The 12,500-nt window shown below is 43.3% G+C and overlaps 1 protein-coding gene across 1 annotated transcript in view; it reads left to right on the plus strand.

Moving 5' to 3' along the window:
* The first annotated feature begins 5,010 nt into the window (after window positions 1-5,010).
* LOC113818983 (uncharacterized) overlaps window positions 5,011-12,500 on the plus strand; it is a 90,305-nt gene continuing 82,815 nt past the window's right edge. Inside the window, exon 1 of the mRNA XM_027371219.2 lies at window positions 5,011-5,301. The gene's annotated coding sequence lies outside the window, so the exon portion shown is untranslated. The remainder of the gene's footprint in view (window positions 5,302-12,500) is intronic.

The following is a 12,500-nucleotide window of genomic DNA, read 5'->3' on the forward strand; positions in this document are numbered from 1 at the left end:
TTAGCCTGGACCGTTTTCCTCTTACGGGGAATTTCAGATCTAGGGTGTTTTCCCCCTCTAGCCCATCCCACGCCCCCCCCCCCCCTATATGGAAAATTTTATTTTACGGAATTTAAAGGATAGTTCCCGGTCAGCTGTTTTGGAGACGCACGTGTGTATAGAGGATAGGATAGAGTCCAGATAGAACCCAGGGAACTACCCCTTAATGATGCACTTTGATGGTTTAAGACGGAATTTTGCCGCCACCTCCCCGCCTAGTCAACAAAACCCTGTATGTGAAGTGGGTGAATCTTGGCCCAGAAGGAGGAATATTAATCTGGGACAAAATTCCCCCAGGGGGATATCTATCCTAGGTCATATTTCCCAGGCGAGAATTTCGGACAAGGAAAAAAACAAAAAACAGACGGGGATACATTCTTTGCTTTAACTCTCTATCTCTGAGCTTGTGTCCCATCTGATGGTGGGAAGGTCACCCTATTGCCTTTTCCATACTTGTCTCTAGTCAAAATGACCGCCTTTGTTACTCGTAGCTGCTTCAACCAAGTCGTTGGGCGTCCCCTTCCTCATCTTGCACGCGGCCCGCCTTGCATCATTTCTCCCATCTCCAAAAGGCCGTGCCATCGTTTCTAACTATCCAAAAATGGGCTCCATAATATCCATTCAGGTCACCCAGCTTCCCTAACTTTCGGATTAGCATCTCTTTGCTCCCGTCGGATATCTGAAATTCTTCCGAAACAATACATTGCAAGTGGTGCAATATATCTCTTTCTCTCCTTGTGAGAAGTCAATCTGCCGGTTTGTTGTGCGAGGTCCGATTCAAGAAGATTCGTATACTGGGCATGCATAAATGAAGAAATAAAGGCATATTTATCAGGCTTGACATGCATATCAACCGGGCAAATAGATAGTTAAATGTATATCAGATATATAGACAGATATACCTTTATTTCTGCGTCTGTATTCATGAAAAGTCATTGGGTCGGGCCTGGCACAATTTTAACAAACAGGTTGAATATATTAGATTCATGAAATATCGGGATTATTCTTTGTCTCAGATGCAGCTCTGTGATAATATCTTCATCTTCCCAAGTTTTCTCAAATTCTGTAGAACCTACTGCTGTAATTGCATTCTTAATTAAGAGAATTTATATTAGGCAAATATATTGATGATATTCCGTGAAAGGTGGATTGCTAATCCTGTTTAGTGCTTCACGTAATTACAAGTGTGTAGATAACCTAACCTAAGCTAAGCTAACCAACCCTACCTAACCTAAACTAACTAAACCTACCGAACCTAACCTAACTAACCTAAACCTAACCTAACCTAACCTAATCTAACCTAAACCTAACCTAACTAACCTAAACCTAACCTAATTCTCCTTCAAATCTCAGACACAAATGAAGTTATCTGTCAGCATGAAACAGCATTTCTACATTTCTCAGCATAGACAAAGTTAATTGGAGACCTAACTGCAACAGACAGGATACTCAACTGACTCACCGTAACCTCCGACTCACAGCCAACTAAACAAAACTTCAAAGATTCAGTCACTTAATTGACTTTTACCGAGGGACTACAATTTAGTTTTTTTTATGAACCTTAATATACAATGAGAAGCTGCCAATTTTCATTAACATCCACAAAACGAAGGTAAAATTTGTTTACTAGTTCTATTTTTAAGAAAAAATGGTTTCTTTTCAAAACAAAATGTTTCTATGCTTTATATTTTGATTTAAAACAAGATATGACAGAAAAGACTAAAATATGACGAGTGCTATACACCAAACAACATGAAAGTACTTCACAATAGTTACCCCTCCCTAGACAATCTAATTTTCTGTAATTGAATTCATTGCCTAAACTAATCGACTCTAAATGTGGAGAGAAAGTTATTGATAAAAGTGCATGTCATTCTGTATTATTTTCTATTTTCATTGGTTTTCCTGTTTGTTATTCTTTATCTTAATGTGAAAAGTACCTTCAGCTCCTTCATAATTACTTGTTTTGAATCAATCAATTATGAATTGATATCTAACTGCGGATTCCTGTTATGAATCACTTGGTCATGAAATGGTATTCTAACTATTGATACTGGGTGGAGAAACGTCTTCCTGAAATACACCACGCGCGTGCACACACACACACACACACACACACACACACACACACACACACACACACACACACACACACACACACACACACACACACACACACACACACACACACACACACACACACTCAAACAAACAAACAAACACCAACACATATAGAGAGAGATAGGTAAATAGATGGATACAAGTAGCTAGATATATAGATTTAGATATAGATATAGGAAAAGATATTGGTAGAGATTTAGATATAGATACAGGACAAATATCTATAAAGACATATAGATAGACAGATAAGATAAGCGAAATATATACATATGTAGACGTAGATACTACTTTAAACACTGTATATACAGTAGATATAGGTATATATATACGGTATATATATGTATATATATATATATATATAATATATAATATATATATATATATATATATATATATATATATATATATATATATATATATATATATATATATATATATATATGTATATGTATATAGTAGCTACTGTAGATAGATAGATAAGCAGATATAAAGGTAACAAACAAATATAATAATAGATAGATAGATACAGACAAATAGACGGGTATATCCATAACAACATGTGCACCAATTTTATTAGTGTATGTTCGCGTATATGCTTAAGAGAACCTGTATATGCGTATCATCGTATGTGAAGCGAAACGTTGTCATCATCATATGTCAAAAATGGTTGAGTTACCCCTAAAGTTTTTGGATTTTTTTTTTTATTGCCAAGTTAAAGATCCATATTGCATGAGTTACCGAAGCAGATTCGTCGTGGGATTTTCAAATTTCCTTTTCTTCTGATGTCGATTCTTTGTTCCGTCTCTGATATGCAAATTTCGGGTGCCGTGGGCGGGACATTGTCATTCATGCTTGCGTTTGTGTTTGTTTGTGTGTCGGAGGGTGGGTAGTCAGGGGACGTGTGTGTGTGGGTGCGTGTGTATGTGTGAGTGTGTATTTGTGTGTGTGTGTGTGTTTTTTTTTTTTTTGTGTGTGTGTGTGTGTGTGTGTTTGTGTGTGTGTGTGTGTGTGTGTGTGTGTGTGTGTGTGTGTGTGCGCGCGCGTGTGAATGTGTTTGTGCGTGTGAAAATACTTTGAATGAAACATAATGGTAAAAATTCACATGGTAGTTTGTCGGAAATCTAAATATGATCAAAACAGAAATGGTACCTAATTTAACCCCACTTCTGCAGTCAATTCAGTAAGAACAATTAATCTAACATCACTTTTATTAATGTTTGCTGATTTGGGAATTCATCGAGTGAAATATTGTTCTATACGTGCATAAACTTGCATAAACGCACATAAATGCATACAAAGAGATACCCATACATACATGTACTGTACATACTCTCGCCTACGTACACGTAGACAGTGTTCTACTGTACATTTGTAAATACCTAAACTTGTGTCTGGTACATCGTTTTAGTGAATTCAAAATCACCATAACCACAAGGTTTATTATTCCATTACTAAAGTGAAGGGGACAACCTTATGCTGTTACATAGGCCTATAATAAGGATATCCCATTTTACTATGTGTATCTCTGTCTAAAGTGTCTTCTATAATCTTATTTTTATTTATAAAGCTAGATCTAAAATGCTTTAGAAAACCCAACTCTGTCATGTTTGAAATGTTAAACAGAAAGCTGGTTAAATGTGCTGTTTGTTTCTGATTATCAAGCTCGATATATGGTAAGAATTAACTCATGTGAAATAGCCCTAGAAAGCGTCAGTTAAGTAAGGTTGTTGTAGCGATTTCACCTTTAATTTGTTATTCATGCTCTCTCTCTCTCTCTCTCTCTCTCTCTCTCTCTCTCTCTCTCTCTCTGTCTCTCTCTCTCTCTCTTTCTCTGTCTCTCTCTCTCTCTTTCTCTGTCTCTGTCTCTGTCTCTGCCTCTGTCTCTCTGTCTCTGTCTCTTTCTCTCTCTCTCTCTTCTCTCTCTCTTCTCTCTCTCTCTCTCTCTCTCTCTCTCTCTCTCTCTCTCTCTCTCTCTCTCTCTCTCTCTCTCTCGTTTTGTATAATAAATCTGCTGCGATTTTTTCCTCTCCTGTGATAAGAGTCTGGGTATCTATGGAACTTGTCTGAGTATGCCCTAACTACCACATGGCAACCTGCTTTAAAGTTGCCAAAACCAACAAAGTGTATTTTTAACATTCCGTACGTCCACAGAAAGCGAGAAGAACTACAAAGTAATAACGTCATATATTACGACACGGGGCGAGATAAGGATCGCCATTGTCAAGGCTTCTTGTCATTCCAAATACTTAGGTCCTCCACCCAAACGTTTCCTCGTCTGCTGACTTTGTTATTTTTCTTTGCCTGAGGCGTTTTCCAGTCATTTTTTATAGATAGGTGAAGACTGTAAGGTGAAGAAAAAATATGCATTTGAAGCAAACGTAAATGTAAAAACATATCTTCATTTGTACCTTGTCAAAACCATAAAAGAGAATGTTGTGATTGCTCGAATGTGACACTGCCTGACAAACAGTCGCACATGAGCATACATACGTAACCTACATAGCTCCCTCTCAAAGCAATCCTGATTAAAACCAGCAATAAGGACAGCTCGGGTTAGAATTTATGCCAATAAAACTCCAGCCAGTGTTCACACGAGCTTTAACACTTCTCGCCTCGTTGGAAATACCGCTTCGCCTCCTCTAAAATGAACGTCAAACATTCTCACTAATTCGCTAAATCAAACGACAGTAAAAGATATATAAATAGACATATAACTACAGAGAAAATGTTGTATATACGGAGTGTGATTTCCGAATAATCCACAGTCCTCAGTTGCCATTTAATCCCCCACATGGCAACCCAGGAGTGCGTCGTCTGCTACACCGCCACACCAGCGAGCGCGGCCGCCTCAGTGCTGTGGTGAGAGCTGTGTGGGAAGGTTACGCCGCTTGTCTTCTCTCATGTGATATTCCACGACTAACTGCAGTCTTATTATGTGGCGTTGGAACACAAATTAAAGAATTCGATCTTGTTTCATCGAAGAGACGATTTGGTATTGGATTCCGCGTGTCAGTTGACCTGTGCTGAGCGGTACTTCTTGTTTTATTGCGAGGCAAGCTGTGACGCGAAATAAGCTGTTATTTTCCTACTGTTTCGCTCGCTTGCGATTAGTGACAGCTGATTCTCATTTGTTATCCGAAGGTAAGTGAGCGATTATGAGCGCGAAGTGACTTTTATCTAATCATGTGTGGATTATATTAACAGAGCAAGGTGACCCATATTGCCCTAAAGTCGCCAACAACACAGCAGCGTCACCCCGCAAACAAATACAATAATAAAACGGTATAAAGATAGTCGACAGATCGCAATCTTTCGTCACACCTTCGCCATTAGGCACGAATCCAGCCCCTTCCTACAACAGAACCTTCTACATCACTTAGGAAGGAAGTTGAAAAGTGAAAGATCAAATGAATGCCCTGATCTCGCGCCGGGCTGGGCTCCTGGCACATGCCGCCTCCCACTTTTCAATCAGATTTGGGTGAATGGGCGGCTCCGGTGTGGATGGGCGTTTTGGAGGAAAGGGAATTGGGAAATGTGATGAATTTGGGAGAGGAGGAACGGCGGCAAGTGAAAAAGGCAAGTTAACCACGCTGCCTCTGGATAAGGGAGGGGGGGGGGGGAGGGGGGCGAACATCTCATTGGGATCGATCGCTGGACGTCCTCCTCCTCCTCCTCCTCCTCCTCCTCCTCCTCCTCCTCCTCCTCCTCCTCCTCCTCCTCCTCCTCCTCCTCCTCCTCCTCCTCCTCCCCCTTATTCATTCATTCATTTTTCGTCCTTACTTCCTTCCATATTTCCTCACTCCTTCCTTCTCCCCCTCCCGTTTTCCTCCTTTTTTCCTTCTTCCTCCTTATATCCTATCTCTTGCTTTCTCCCTTCCCTTCCATTTACTCTTCTTTCTCTTTCTCGTATCCTTTACGTTCATTCCACTACCCTCGTCCATTTCTACCTCCACTTCCTCTTCTTTCCTTCCTCTCTACAAGCAACAACCATAACAACAACAACATTAATGATAACCGATACCACGACGTCCTCCTCCTCCCCTTCCTCTTCTACTTCCTCCTCCGCTTCCCCCTCCTCCTCCTCCTCCCCCCTTCCTCCTACCCCTCCTCCTACCCTCCTCCCTCATCCTCCTCCCCCTCCTCCATTCCCTCCTCCCTCTCTTCTCCTCTCTCCTCCTCCTCCTCTTCCTCCTCCTCCTCCCTCTCCTCCTCCTCCTCCTCCTCTTCCTCCTCCTCCTCCTTCTTCCTCTTCCTACTTCCTCCCCTTCCTCCTCTTCCCACTTCCTCCTCTTCCTACTTCCTCCTCCTCCTGCTTCCTCCTCTTCCTCCTCCTTCTTCCTCTTCCTCCCTCTTCCTCCTCCTCCACCTCTTCCTCCCCCTCCCTCCTCCTCCTCCCCTCCTCCACTACCTCCTCCTCTTCTTCCTACTTCCTCCTCCTCCCCCCTCCTCCCCCCATCCTCCTCCTTCCTCTCCCTCCTCCTCCTTCCTCTCCCTCCTCCACCAACCCCCTCCTCCTCCTCCTCTTCCCTCCCCTCTCCTCCCCCTCTTCCTCCTCGTCCTCCCCCTCTTCCTCCTCGTCCACCCCCTCTTCCTCCTCATCCTCATCCTCCACACTCCCTACCTCCTCCTCTTCCTCCCCCTCCTCCCTCCTCCTCCTCCTCCCCCCTCCCCCTCCATCCTCCTCTTCCTCCCCCTCCATAACCTCCTCCTCCTCCTCCTCCCCCTCCCCCTCCCCCTCCCCCCCCCCCCCCACCCACCCCCCCCTACTTCCCCTTTCCCATTCGCACGCCCTCTCCCCTTCCTTTCCTCCTCTTCGTTATTCAAGATTAAGTCCCACGGGCGTGACCAGAACAGCAGTTTGCTAAAGGCGGGGAAGGGAGGGAATGAAGGATAAAGAGAGGGAGAGGGAGGAGGGGAGGGGGAGAGAAAGGGGTGAGGAGGGAGAGAGGAAGGGAGGGAGGGAGAGAGGGAGGAAGGGGGAGAGGGAGGAAGGGGGAGAGGAAGGTAGGGAAGGAGAGAGAAAGGGTGGGGAGGAGGGGACAGAGAGAAGGAAGGGAGGAAGGAAGAGAGAGAGAGAGAGAGAGAGAGAGAGAGAGAGAGAGAGAGAGAGAGAGAGAGAGAGAGAGAGAGAGAGAGAGAGAGAGAGAGAGTAGACGGTAGATGACATATATATCTATTTTTCCTCTTTAATGAGACGAGTGAAAGTGCTACCAGTAGGGCGATTTTAGCCCCTGACACATCCTCTGAGCCTGCAGTGCCCTACCACCCTATAAGCCCCTTGCCCCTTGCCGTCCCCCTCCCCCTTAGAGAAAGGGTGCCAGGGTTTCTTTCCCTCCCTCCCCTCCTCTCCCTTACCGAATGGGTGCCAGGGTTTCTTTCCCTCTCTCCCTACCTCCCCCTTTTCCCCCTTAGAGCAAGGGTGCCCTCCCTCCCTCCTCCTCCTTCCCTCCCTCCCTCCCTCCCTCCCTACCTCCCTCCCCCACTCCTCCCTTCTCACCCCCAGCGTCGCAGTGTTCAGTTTAGGGGAGAAGGGAAGGGGGAAAGGGAGGGGGGGAGAAGGGCGGTGGTAGTAGAACCTAGTTAAGGGTGACATCTCCAATGCTAGTTTGGAGATGAGAGAAGTCTTTGAGGTGACAACACACTCCTTTACTGTTGTCACTCGCGAGGTGTTGGCAGGAAGGGAGGAAAAGGGGGAGAGGGATGGGGGAAGGGGGGGGGGCAGATGGATAGCAGGGGGAAGAGAAAGAGAAAGTAGGAAGTGGAGGAGGAAAGGGAAGTGATGTTGGCAGGGGAGGAGAAAGGGAAAGGAAGGGGAGGAGAAATGGTAGGAGGTGAGGGGAAAAGGGGAAGAAGGTGGAAAAGAAAGGGGGAAGGTAGAGAGAGATGAGAGGGGAGTAAGGACAGAAGAAAATGAAACGGGTTAGGGGTAGGGGAAGAAGGAAGGGAGAGGAGGAAAGAGAAAAGAGGAAGAGGTGAGGGGGAACAAGAAAAAGATGGAAAGGGTAAAAGAAAGGGGAATGGGTTAGGGGAAAGAGAAAGGGGGATAAGAAAAGGGAAACGGATAGGGGGAAAGAAAGGAGAAGGGGTAAGGAAAACAAGTTAGAGGGAAAAAATAAAAATGAAAGGAATACGAGATTAAGAAATGGAAAAGAGTAAGGAGAAAAAGAGATAAAGGGAGAAGAAAAAAGGGGTAAAAGAGGAGTTAGGAATATATGAAGATCCGACAGACAGAAAAGGTGGGGGAAGGAGGGAGGTAGGGGAGGGATGGGGAGGGAGGGGGAGGAAGGGCATGATAATGGGGGAAAGAGGGAGGTAGGGGGTAGGGGAAGGAAGGGCATGTGAATGGGGGGAAGAGGGAGGGGGAGGGGAAGTGATGGGGGGAAGGGCATGATAATGGGGAGGGAGGGGAAAGGGACAGGGGGAAGGGTATGATAATCGGGGGAAAGAGGGAGGTAGTGAGAAGGGGAGGGGGAAGGGACAGGGGGGGTGGGGGAAGGGCATGACAAGATTGTCATGTCTGCGATCGGGATGCTGTGACGCCGAGTGCACGGAGGGGTTGCAGAGTGGCGACATTGCAACGGCGCGAGGGAGTCAGTCGGGCCCCTCCGTCGGGTGCCTTGGTTAGCAACGGGTCGGGCCTCGGTGCCGCTGTTACCGACGGGGACCTTGCGCGGCGTCCGGTCGGGTTTCGGCGAGGAGGGAAGGGGTAGGGGGGAGGGGGACGGGGAGGGATGGTAGGGGGAAGGGGAGGGGGGAGGCCTACAGGTAAGTAAGTGGTACGGGTTTTTGATTGGGGTGTGATTTTTTTTTTTTTTTTCAAATGTGTTTTGTTTATTACCATTATGGTTTGCATTGTCATATTATTTTCATTATTATTATCATTACCATCATCATCAATTATCTTCATCATCAATCATCATCACCATTATCATCATCATAATCATCATCACTATTATCACCATCATTATCATCATCATCCTATTCATCATAAAGTCATTATCATCATCATCATCATCATCATCATCATCATCATCATCATCATCATCATCCTATTTATCGTCACCGTCATCATCATCATCATAATCAGTCATCCTCATCATCACCGTCATCATCACCATCCTTACATTATTCCTTAGACTAAAGATTTAATCTAATAAATACTTTTAGTCCCCTAGTGCGTGAATTTATTTAATTGTCATTTGCCGCTTATTAAACAGTTTGCACAATTTGCGAATAGAAACCGGAGATCAGACTCACAAATCGTCTAAAGTTCAAACAGAACAGCAGGATTTCACTCAGGTCGGTAAACTATTTCAACGTCGGATATAAACTTTATATTTGTTTATTCAGCCGAATAATTTCAAGGCAGTGTATATGATTTGATTAATTTATTTAATTATTTTCATCACATGTGCTCTGTCCAAGGCAGTGTTTATAATTTTATTAATTTATTTAATTATTTTCATCGCATGTACCCCATCCAAGGCAGTGTATATGATTTGATTAATTTATTTAATTATTTTCATCACATGTACCCTATTCAAGGTAGTGTATATGATTCGATGAATTTATTTAATTATTTTCATCACGTGTACCCCATTCAAGGCAGTGTATATAAATTTATTAATTTATATAATTATTTTCATCGCATGTACTCTGTCCAAGGCAGTGTATATGATTCAGTTAATCTATTCAATTATTTTCATCACATGTACCCTATTCAAGGTAGTGTATATGATTCGATTAATCTGTTTAATTATTTTCATCACATGTACTCTGTCCAAGGCAGTGTATATGATTTGATTAATTTATTTAATTATTTTCATCACATGTACTCTGTCCAAGGCAGTGTATATGATTCGATTAATTTATTTGATTATTTTCATCACATGTACTCTGTCCAAGGCAGTGTATATGATTCGATTAATTTATTTAATTATTTTCATCACATGTACCCTATTCAAGGTAGTGTATATGATTCGATTAATCTGTTTAATTATTTTCATCACATGTACTCTGTCCAAGGCAGTGTATATGATTTGATTAATTTATTTAATTATTTTCATCACATGTACTCTGTCCAAGGCAGTGTATATGATTCGATTAATTTATTTGATTATTTTCATCACATGTACTCTGTCCAAGGCAGTGTATATGATTCGATTAATTTATTTAATTATTTTCATCACATGTACCCTATTCAAGGTAGTGTATATGATTCGATTAATCTGTTTAATTATTTTCATCACATGTACTCTGTCCAAGGCAGTGTATATGATTTGATTAATTTATTTAATTATTTTCATCACATGTACTCTGTCCAAGGCAGTGTATATGATTCGATTAATTTATTTGATTATTTTCATCACATGTACTCTGTCCAAGGCAGTGTATATGATTTGATTAATTTATTTAATTATTTTCATCACATGTACCCTATTCAAGGTAGTGTATATGATTCGATTAATCTGTTTAATTATTTTCATCACATGTACTCTGTCCAAGGCAGTGTATATGATTTGATTAATTTATTTAATTATTTTCATCACATGTACCCCATTCAAGGCAGTGTATATAATTTTATTAATTTATTTAATTATTTTCATCACATGTACTCTGTCCAAGGCAGTGTTTATAATTTTATTAATTTATTTAATTATTTTCATCACGTATACCCTATTCAAGGTAGTGTATATGATTCAGTTAATCTATTTAATTATTTTCATCACATGTACTCTGTCCAAGGCAGTGTATATGATTTGATTAATTTATTTAATTATTTTCATCACGTGTACCCCATTCAAGGCAGTGTATATGATTCAGTTAATCTATTCAATTATTTTCATCACATGTACTCTGTCCAAGGCAGTGTTTATAATTTTATTAATTTATTTAATTATTTTCATCACGTATACCCTATTCAAGGTAGTGTATATGATTCAATTAATCTGTTTAATTATTTTCATCACATGTACTCTGTCCAAGGCAGTGTATATGATTTGATTAATCTATTCAATTATTTTCATCACATCTACCTTCACAAAGTCAAGTTTTCCATCGAATGCTTGAGCCGTTTATGGAGATGCAGGTTTATAAACACGCGAGAGAAATTGATTTCCTTTTGTAGAGACAGAAAGTTTAAAGAGAAAGTTGACTTGAGGTTTCCAGCTGTCTTGGGGTTTTCTTGGGAGATGTTGGGTTGTTGCTTGGGCGGAGGGCGTGTGTGTGTGTGTGCTTGTGTGTTTGTTTGTTTGTTTGATGGTCTGTTACTGTGTTCCTCTCTCTCTCTCTCTCTGTCTCTCTCTCTCTCTCTCTCTCTCTCTCTCTCTCTCTCTCTCTCTCTCTCTCTCTCTCTCTCTCTCTCTCTCTCTCTCTCTCTCTCTCTCTCTCTCTCTCTCTCTCTCTCTCTCTCTCTCTCTCTCTCTCTCTCTCTCTCTCTCTCTCTCTCTCTCTTTCTCTCTTACTCTTACTCGCTCCTCCCCTCCTCCTCTCCTCCTCCAGTCTCCTTCTCCTCTTTCCTCCTCCTCCTCCTCCCCTCCTCTCCCTCTCCCTTCCATTCCCTTCCCTTCCTCTTCCCCCTTCATTTCCCTCCCCCTCCCCTTCCCTTTCCCTCCCTTCTTTCCCCTTCCCTTCCCCTCCCCTTCCCTTTCCCTTCCCCTCCATTCCCTTTCCCTTCCCTTCCCAACCCTCCCCTTCCCTCCCCCTTCCCTTCCCTTCCCTCCCTTCCCAACCCTTCCCTTCCCAACCCTTCTCCTCCCTTCCCTTCCCCTCCCTTCCCCTTCCCCTCCCTTCCCTTCCCTTCCCAACCCTTCCCTTCCCTTCCCCTTCCCTTCCCCTTCCCTCTCCTTCCCTTCCTTTCCCTCCATTCCCTTTCCCTTCCCTTCCCCTTCCCTTCCCATCCCAATCCTTCCCTTCCCTTCCCCTTCCCTTCCCCTTCCCTCTCCTTCCCTTCCTTTCCCTCCATTCCCTTTCCCTTCCCTTCCCCTTCCCTTCCCAACCCTTCCCTTCCCTTCCCCTTCCCTCTCTTCCCTTCCTTTCCCTCCATTCCCTTTCCCTTCCCTTTCCCCTTCCCTCTCCTTCCCTTCCTTTCCCTCCATTCCCTTTCCCTTCCCTTCCCCTTCCCTTCCCCTTCCCCTTCCCTTCCTTTCCCTCCATTCCCTTTCCCTTCCCCTCAGATACGCCCTTCAGTGCCCCATTACCCTCTCCCTCCGCGCCCACACCTCCTCACTCTCGCCCCCCCAGCGTGCACTTCACCTCATCATGCTCATAGAACCACATCCTCGAAATGCTGAATGAAATGTTTGTACAGGAGAGTTTGTGTGTGTGTGCAGCTTCTCTAC

The sequence above is a fragment of the Penaeus vannamei genome, chromosome 38, assembly GCF_042767895.1.
Source record: "Penaeus vannamei isolate JL-2024 chromosome 38, ASM4276789v1, whole genome shotgun sequence".
NCBI lineage: Eukaryota > Metazoa > Arthropoda > Malacostraca > Decapoda > Penaeidae > Penaeus > Penaeus vannamei.